Consider the following 9,492-nt stretch of genomic DNA (forward strand, 5'->3'; position numbering starts at 1 on the left):
ATATTTCTGGCTTGAATCATCTTCCCGACTTCAAACTCTATTCTGAAGCTAGGGAGAGGTGTCTGTCCATGTCTAAACCTCTCCATGTTTCCCAAGACCTTCAGGTTAGAGGACAAACTCCTTAGTTGGCCTCAAAACTCTCTCCAAGACCTGCTCCTCTTCTGTCTCCAGCCTCAACAGACACCACTTTACTTGTGTTCCAGCCCTGCCCATTCATATCACTCCTTCCCTACCTCCAGCCTCCATGGCTTTACATGTTACCTACTACTCAGGGCCCCTCCCTCCACTTGGAAATTTATGTAGATTTCTTTTAGGCTTTCTCTCTTCTGTGAGGTCTTCCCAGGTGGCACTAGTGGTAAAGAAACCACCTGTCAATACAGGAGACAAAAGAGATGAGGGTTGGATCCCAGGGTTGGGAAGATCCCCTGGAGGAGGGTGTGGCAACCCACTCCAGTATTCCTGCCTGGAGAATCCCATGGAGAGAGGAGTCTGGCGGGCTACAGTCCATGGGGTCACAAAGAGTCCAACATGACTGAAGTGGCTTAACACAACGCACTCTTCTGTGAAGACTTTCCTGACAGTCCCTCCCAGGAAATGGATCAAATGTCTCTCCCCTTTGCTCTCCAGAGCCCTGACTTGCTTGGTCATTCTTCTGTTTCCACGCCTGATCCCCAACTACCTGGGGCAGCTCTTGGCCTTGTTCACAGGTGAAACCCCTGCCTTGGTGTGATTAGTGACACGTGGCAGGCTGTTGATTCAAACTTCCTGACCTGGGCACACACAGTGCCTGTCCAACCACATCAGAGGTGGAGGGCCATGGGAAAGAGCCCCGGCCCAGACACCAATTTCTTTTGTGATGCTAAAACCTCCCTCAGGAAGTGCTCCTGAGATCAGTGTGCAGCCATCTAGAAATGATTCATGCTTGAACAGAAATATTTGATGTTACTGAGCACCCAGAGGCCAGGAAGCTCAGTGAGTATTAGGGATATCCATGAATCCTTTCCAGCTCTTGCAGGTAAGACAGGGCTTCATCCACACAATGTCTTATATTTTTAATGAAAGAGATCTTCCAGGATGGACAGAGCAGCAGACCATCTTACTTGAGGCCAGATAAGAAGCAGGAGTGGGACAAGAGGAGACGGTAGGGTGCACTCAATACCTATTGTCCCATGACAATCGGACAATTCTAAAAGAGAAATATGGTGGGGAGGAAGTGGGTATACATGCATGCACTATGCTTAGTCAATCAGTCATGTCCAACTCTTTGCGATACCATGGACTGTAGCCCATTTATCCCCATGGACTGTAGACTTTGTCCATGGGGATTCTCCAGGCAAGAATACTGGAGTGGGTTGCCACACCATCCTCCAGGGGATCTTCCCAACCCAGGGATTGAACCCAGGTCTTCCACATTGCAGGCAGGTTATTTACCAACTGAGCCACCAGGAAGGCCACGTGCATTAAAATGTAATATTTGGACAAGTGACAAGCTTTGCCCCAAAAGACAGCCAGAGGGCCACAGAGGTAACCTTGGTGAGGAGAAACGTTAATTAACAGATGGAAACACTGAAATCAGGAAGGTGGGGCCTCCAAAATCACCCAGACTGTTGCTAGATGAATAGACAGAGGTGCATAGAGGTGAGAAGGCCAGGTCAGCAATCCTGTGAGCAGGCAGGTCAGAGTACGGAGGAGCATTCAGCGCTCAAATCTAAACCTTGAGCTTATTCCACTGTTTCCTGGTGTCTTACATGGAAAGAGGGCTCTTAGAAACCACCATCTTCCTATCAGTAGCTTTTCTCCCCCTGCCTGTCCTCTGCCCACAACACCCTCTAAAAGATAAATGAAACACAGGGATAGAGAGAGAATGCATTTGGGGACATTTCTCAAAAAAGTTGGAACTTCTATTATGGGCAATTACATCTGTCATTTGGAAATTACAGATATCGTGAATTATGTGCCAGGCATGTCACTTTTCTTATAACGTATGCCTTAGCAACCCATCGTGACAGGTAGCTACCATTATAACGTACAGAGACAAGGCAGATGGCTGAGGGGACAATTTGATGCACTGGAGGTCACAGAGAGCTAACGAGTGTAAGAGTCAGGATTTCCAGCTCACTTTGTCTTACGTTGTGTAATTAGACATAGAGATTTTGCTCATTTTCCAGGACCAAAAAAAAAATTAAAAGAAATAAGGTACTGGGATTGTTTTTTACTGCACAGCTGCCCATTCATTCCTAACACTTGGCATCTTTGTGAGATGGGGATCACCATATTTCACAAATGAGAAAACAGGAAGACCATGTGCCCTTGTCCCTGGTCCTCTTAGAACCAGGATTCAAATCTAGGCCTTCCTGATCCAGCCTTTGTGCTTTTTCATTACGCTGGAGCTGAAATCAAGGAAACATATTGAAAGGAGAGAAGTACATTTTCAGTTTAAAATACTCCATCAGATGTTTCCAGCAAACGTTATAGGAAGGCCATTCAACACCAGATTACCGTATTCTAAAGTACCCACTCAAAGAAGATATGAGCATTTTTAAGACAAAATATGTGTTTTTGTTCTCCTTCACTCTGCTTCAGTGGGTTGACCCTAAATAAGGCACTACAACCCAGCAAGCATCCTTCAGGCTTACTGCAAAGACAGGCTGAGGAAGGCAGCTCAGTCAGCCTTTGTGCAGCCTCTTCTGGGGCCGGTGGTCATGCTGCAGGTAAGACTTGTGCATGCCTTCAACAACCATCCGTCACGACAGCGGCTGTGCCAGGTGCAGGGACCACATTTGGGACAGAATAGAACCCAGATCCTGCCCACAGGAAGCATGAACTCTAGAAGAGTCATGAATGCAAGCGACAACGGCATGACACAGCACAAGCTGTCACAGAGCACGTCCAAAGTGCTGTAGGAGCAGGGGGGGGAGTCCAGAAAGGCTTCCTGGAGGAAGAGGCATTTGAGTTGTGTCATGAATGGAAAAAGGACATGAGAAGTGGTCCGTTTGAGGCAGAGAGACCAGCGTGAGCAGTATCAGGGTTAGAAAAGAGCAGAGGATGGTATAAGAGAGTGCAGACATGCCATCAAGCTGTAAACCTTCAAATTAGGCAAACACTTGGTAAACTTCTGGCATTACAGAGCTGGATGAACGTGAACTTTGACCCAATGAGCTCACAATGTGTGTCCAACAAATCCACGTAACCAACACTGAAATGAGTCCCCACCATGTGCAAATCACTGTTCACAGGGTAAAATGCTTAGTCCAGCCCTGCGGAGAGCAAACCTCAGTGTTCCCAAACTAGTTAAGTACTGCATTTGATGCCAAAGCCCTTGACCTTCAACATCTGCAAGCAAGGATGACATGCTGTGTTTCCTCTGATAAAGCCCTCTTTATATTTTCCTGAGTGTATCTTGAACCAGAATACAGGGTTTCAGCTGTGAGTCACTGACCAATATTTCTACTCCTTATTCATAGCTGAAGTGCGTTGAATGATTTGCTGATCTGAGAAAGGGAGTTTCTTTAGAAAATGATAATTCATTTTATTTGCATGAGATATTAGGTTTTGTTAAGTTCTTCCCCATCCATCCTCCCCATAATCCCACCTGATGGTCCCAAGAGCCTGGCAAGCATCAAGAACTGTTAGCATCCCCATTCCACAGATGAGACAAGGGAGTCTCAGTGAGGTGGGGAAACTCAAGGTCACATAGCAAGTGTATGAAGAAATCAAGGCTCCCATCCATGTTTCCTGGCTCCCAAATCATGTCCTCTTTTTTTCTACACCTCACCATCTGCCCGGAATACAGTAATATCATCCTCATTAAGACACAAATCCCAAATGAAAGGCTGGTCAAATCATAACCCCACAGGCAAGATAACTACAGCATAAATTAAAAGCCCAATTAAAGAACATGGCCTTTTTACTGGGACTTATCACTATCCCCAGAAGCCCAAGTATAAAGAGAGAGCCTGTAAAAGTCAATGGCTGCCCATCTCAGAAATTACCCAGAGACCCACTTACCCATATGCAAAGAGACGTTAGACCCAAATTATTCACCCAACTTCATCTCCCTCCTCTACAGTCTTCTGGAGCCCTGACCCCTGCCGAGCTGGGTTTGGAATCATGCCCAAACCTTTGCCCCTCTCTCTGGTCTGCAGACAAGGTTAACAGTCCATCACTCTGGGAATAGCACTGGTGCCTCTCAGCTCTGACACATCCCCTAATATCAGGGAAAGAAGAACCTGATGGAAAAACAATGCCTCTGTAGTTCAAACAAAGAACTGAAGCTGAATTTTCTAGCTGTCTGAAAGTGAAATAGTTTGCCCATGGCTGGTATCCTCTTTGGCCAAGGGGACAAAGAGTGTTATTATAATCCCTGAAAGTCTTATTTTGCTGACAATAGTTGTAGGGACGGCTAGAACATGAGTTAAGGGGGAAAAATGAGGGAAATTTTTGACCGTTCATTTATAATTTTATATCTATTCCCACTCCACCCCTTATGGCTAAAGGCAATCATGTGATAAACTTCAGGGATACCCCTGGGTCCAAAGATGATAACAGTTACTACTCCCCCTTGTCTAAATATCCCTTCCAGTTGCTAGGCTTGAAACTGACTTTACAAAACAAGACCTGGTGAGCCCTCTGCTCCCTTTCCACGTCAAATGCCACCCACCCTTGCCCCTGGCCAAGCCACAGGGTCAGCCAGGACCACAGAGAATCACTACCCCTACCTTAGTTCGCCCCAACATGGTCCTCTCCCCAGCCTGCTCTGGGTCAAGGGCTCCGAAAACCTGCCAGCAGAAGGGTCGGGATGTGCCCTCTCAGTCTCCATCTGGGACTTCCGTGGGGACCACCTCATTAACCCAGCATCTCCCCACCAAGTCACATCAGATTGCCCCTCGTACCCTCTCAAGACGAGTCCAGATGTGCCCTGAGACTAGAAGACAGAGAGACTGGGGGAGACAGAAGGAGATAAAGCACATTTCGCGGTGGCGGAATCCCTGTTAAGTAAGCAAGGCATCCAACTAGCAACCACGCTTCCAGAAACGTCACTGCCACAGAGGACAGAGTTTTGCAGCTGCCGAGCCGGAGCGCTCTCACCTACCTGTCTTCCCGCTGCAGGGCTCCCCTCTCTCACCTCCGGGGCCAGCAGCTCCTGGGTCTCTCACTCAGCTCTTTCCTCCTCCTCCAGTCGCCAACACTTGCAGCGGCAGTGGGAGGACCGCGGAGTCCGGGCACCTGCGAGCTGGGTCTCGGGTCCCCGCAGCAAGGCTGCCTGGAGGAGGAGCGAGAGGCTGCTGCCCTCGCCGCCGCCGCCGCCGCCGCCGTGGTGCTGATGCGGTTGCTATGGTTATGGAACTCCGCAACTGCCCCCCTCTCGGCGCAACAGCTGCCCGGCCGCGGCCTCTTCCGGGGCAGCCCCGGTGAAGCGGGGCCGGGTGGCAAGGCTGTCAACGCTGGCGAAAGGGACCCGCCGCCACCACTGCGAAAAGGAAAAAAAGGACCGAGCGCCCGCGCCCGCGCTCTCGGCTCGCGCCCGCTGGCTCCGCTCACCTCAGCGCCCTGGCTTCTCCCCTTCCCTCGCCGGGACGCGGCCAGACCTCGGCGCCCGGCGCGCAGCGCGCCCTCGCGGCCTGGAGAGCCGTTCCTGCCGCCGCCGGCTGGCCCGGTTCCCCGCAGCCCTGCGCACCGCCCCGAGGCTGCGCGTCGGACGCGGAGGCGCGGCGCCCCCTTTCCCCAGCCTCGGCCCTCTCCGCCGCCAGTCGGCGATGGGAGCCCGCGGGCCGGGCCGGATGCCCAGGGGCCAGACCCCGCCCGCTTGCCCGGCCGCCTGCCTGGCCCTGTAGGGGGGCGCAGACCCGAAGCCCACCGGCTCCCACCAGCCAGTCCTGGCCGCGAGCATGCTCAGTCTTCGCCTCGGGAGTTGCCCTCTGAATTAAAGACTAGGATGCCCCGGGGAAATAGAAAGGTTCTCTCCAGACCTCACTCTGCCCTCTCCCCCGCCCAGGGAGGCGGCGGACCGATGACAGGGGTTAGGGAGGGCGGCAGTGATGGTCAACTTTGAAGAGGGGCCCAGGGGCAACACATGAGATGCCTGAGAAAGGGTTAATGCCCTAAGCAATCAATATCTCCTATACAGTCAGCAGTGGCTGTCAATCAGTCGACTAACCCATCATTGGCTAGTCACTTACTTCATGCTGGACATTAAAGATTCAGACATGTCTACGATTCGGTCCACGGAAGAGGGGAGAAGATTGAGCAGAGTGTAACTGACTGCCTGTCTAGTGAGCACCCTTCACCAGGCATTGCACATGGAGAGGTCTCTAATTCTTGCCATCTCTGTTTTAGGAAGGATTCCTGGTACCCATGATACAGATAAGAGTCTCAAAGAAAAGAGCCAAGATTGCGACTGTGGAGACCAGTGCTTCCTCCTTTAGACTGGGTTGCACTAATTCACAATCCAAGAAGAGATGTGCTTATAAACAAACAGTTACAACTGGGGTGATTAGCGTCTAACCCAAAGGAATGTGCCCCAAAACCTAGTCTTCCCATTCACCCCCAATTCCTTATGTGGTAAAATAGCATTATGGCTTATCACTGTGAAGTCTTCCTCTTCATTTCCTCCTCTGCTCATGGTAAGGGGAGGAGAAGCACAGAGATATTATAGAAACTGAGGCCTCCAGGCAGTCAGGAGTAGGGGGCTGTGTGGACATGACCCATGTATCAGGACCCAGGGGTCTCCCCATGGACACCAATCCCAGATCCCTGGTGGTCAACAGAATATCCAATATCATGCAACTGGAGCACTGCCCTCTGGGTCCTAAGGTTCCCTCGCCCAATGCCTTTATGTGGACAAAAACTCAGGGCCCTGCTCCAAACTGGTGTATTCTCAGCCCCGCTGAAAGAGGCTCTGAACAGCTAGGGGACTGCAAGAGGTCTCGAGAAAAGCCCTGACCACTGCCCAGGGGGGTCTAGGTGGAACCAACTGAAAAGCAGAAATAACCCTCCACAGTTATCCCACCAGCCAGGGAATGACCCACCATCCATCAAATCACACAAGCCAGAGACCTAGCAGCAGCCTGGGGTCCTGGGCTCCCTGCTTGCTTTTCCCTACCCATCCGGTTCCACTCCACCCACACACACCTAATGAAATATACCAGCTTCAGTCATTTCCACCATGTAAGCAGCAATCAACGTTGTCATTAGCAGGGACCTCACAGGAATTTTTTTTTTTATGTCTTACAGCAGGAGGCTGTGAATACTAGTGTCTAAAGAAATGGGTCTCAGCATTATGGTTTGAGGTGAGCATCTCCAGATGGGACAGGAGGACACTGATAGATACAGAGCCCAATGCAGCCCCAGATGAAAGGTAACACTCCACGTGGAAGAGCTGAGAGATATAGCTAAGTGTGGGGAGCTCCTGGTTGAGTTTGGTTCTGGAGGGAAGGAGGTAGCCCCCCTCACAGGGCCACAGGGCTTCGAGCCCCTTCAGAATGAGCAAGCGATGACAGCTGAGTGGACCCGCATTGTCTCACTTTGTTGCAGAAAGCAGGCTTTCGATGGTGACATCCTGTGGCAAAAAGAAGCAACTGTCTTTTCATGTGCCTGTTGGTCATCTGTACGCCCTCTTTGGATAAGTATCTATCAGATTTTCTGCTCAATTTTTAATCTTAGTTTGGTTGTTTTCTGTTGACTTGTGTGAGCTATTTATATATTCTGTATATTAACCCCTTACTGGTCATATCATTTGCAAATATATTTCCCGTTTGGTAAATAAACATCTTCATTTTGACAATAGTTCCCTTTGAGAAATGCAAATTGTAACTACAGTGAGGCTTCCCTTCATAGCTGTTAGAATGGTCGTCATCAAAAGGGCTATAAATAACAAACGCTGGAGAAGATTTGGAGAAAAGGGAACCCTTGTACACTGTTTGGAGGAATGTAAACATGGTTTACATGGTTCTATGGAGAACCATGTGGAGGCTGCTCAAAAAACTAAAAACAGAATTACTGTATGATCCAGCAGTTCCACTCCTGGTTATTCGTTGTTGTTGTTGTTTAGTTGATAAGTCAGGTCAGACTCTTTTGTGACCCCATGGATTGTAGCTCACCAGGCTCCTCTGTCCAAGGGATTTTCCAGGCAAGAATACTGCAGTGAGTTGCTGTTTTCTTCTCCAGGAGATCTTTTCAACCCAGGGATTAAACCCACATCACCTGCTCTTCAGGTGAATTCTTCACCATTGAGTCACCTGAGAAGCCCAGGAATAGAACTACCATATGATCCAACAGTTCCATCCCTGGGTATGTAGCCAAGAAAAAACAAAAACACGAATTTGAAAAGCCACGTGGATCCCAGTGTTCATAGCAGCAGTGTTTACAATAGTCAAGACATGGAAACAACCTGTGTCCATCAACAGATGGATAGATGGGCCTACTAGGCACCAGACACTATTCTAAACTCACTTCATCTTCACAACAACCCCTATATAACCCTCTTAGGAGGAAACAGAGGCAAAATTGCAGAACTTCACTGAAATCACACAACTAAAGGGAGCTAAGCCTGGATTTCAGCTCCAGATTACTGTGTAACACAGCCTATGTTCTCTGTTGTGACCATGGTTTACATTATCTGTCATTTGTATTTGTAAATTACATAGGAATCCTACCAGCATCATCTAGTGCTGGGTTCTCAACTTATGTGTTATTGATAGTTGAGAGCAGGTGATTGTCATGAGGACTGACGCTGAAACTGAAGTTCCAATCCTTTGGCCACCTGATGCGGAGAGCTGACTCATGGGAAAGACCCTGATGCTGGGAGGGAGGGGGGGCAGGAGGAGAAAGGACGACAGAGGATGAGATGGCTGGATGGCATCACCGACTCAATGGACATGAGCTTGAGCAAGTTCCAGGAGTTGGTGATGGACAGGGTGTGCTACAGTCCATGGGGTTGAGAAGAGTTGGACTTGACTGAGCAACTGAACTTAACTGAACTGATTGTTGTGAAGGCTGCCCTGTGCATTATGGGATGCTTAACACCTTCCTTGAACCCTGCCCACTGGATACCAGTAGCACCCTGCCCCCCACTCCACCACCCTCAATTTTGACAAACCCAACAATCTCTAATGTCCCTGGGCAGGGAGCCGGGTGAGAAAAATCATCCTATATTGAGAATCACTGATCCAAAAAATAGACTTAGGGTAAATTTTGTAACAAATTATAATGAATGCAGATTCAATTTCAAATAAAATTACTTACATTTTAAAAAATCAGGCCAGAATTCATTAGGTATGATCAGATCATCTTTGTTTTTCCTTGAAGATTGGGCTGGCAAAGGCTTTCTTCCGGTCAAGGTGCTTGCTTGATCTTTTCTTCTTCTTCGCTCATATTTCCATTGCAAGTACATCTATTTTTAATCAGGTACATGTATTTCAAAGGGGGTCTTTTCAAGTTGTTTAACCAGTTTGAGAGGATCAGTTTAAACTCTTACATGATCGTAATTTAATT

The sequence above is a fragment of the Muntiacus reevesi genome, chromosome 12, assembly GCF_963930625.1.
Source record: "Muntiacus reevesi chromosome 12, mMunRee1.1, whole genome shotgun sequence".
NCBI lineage: Eukaryota > Metazoa > Chordata > Mammalia > Artiodactyla > Cervidae > Muntiacus > Muntiacus reevesi.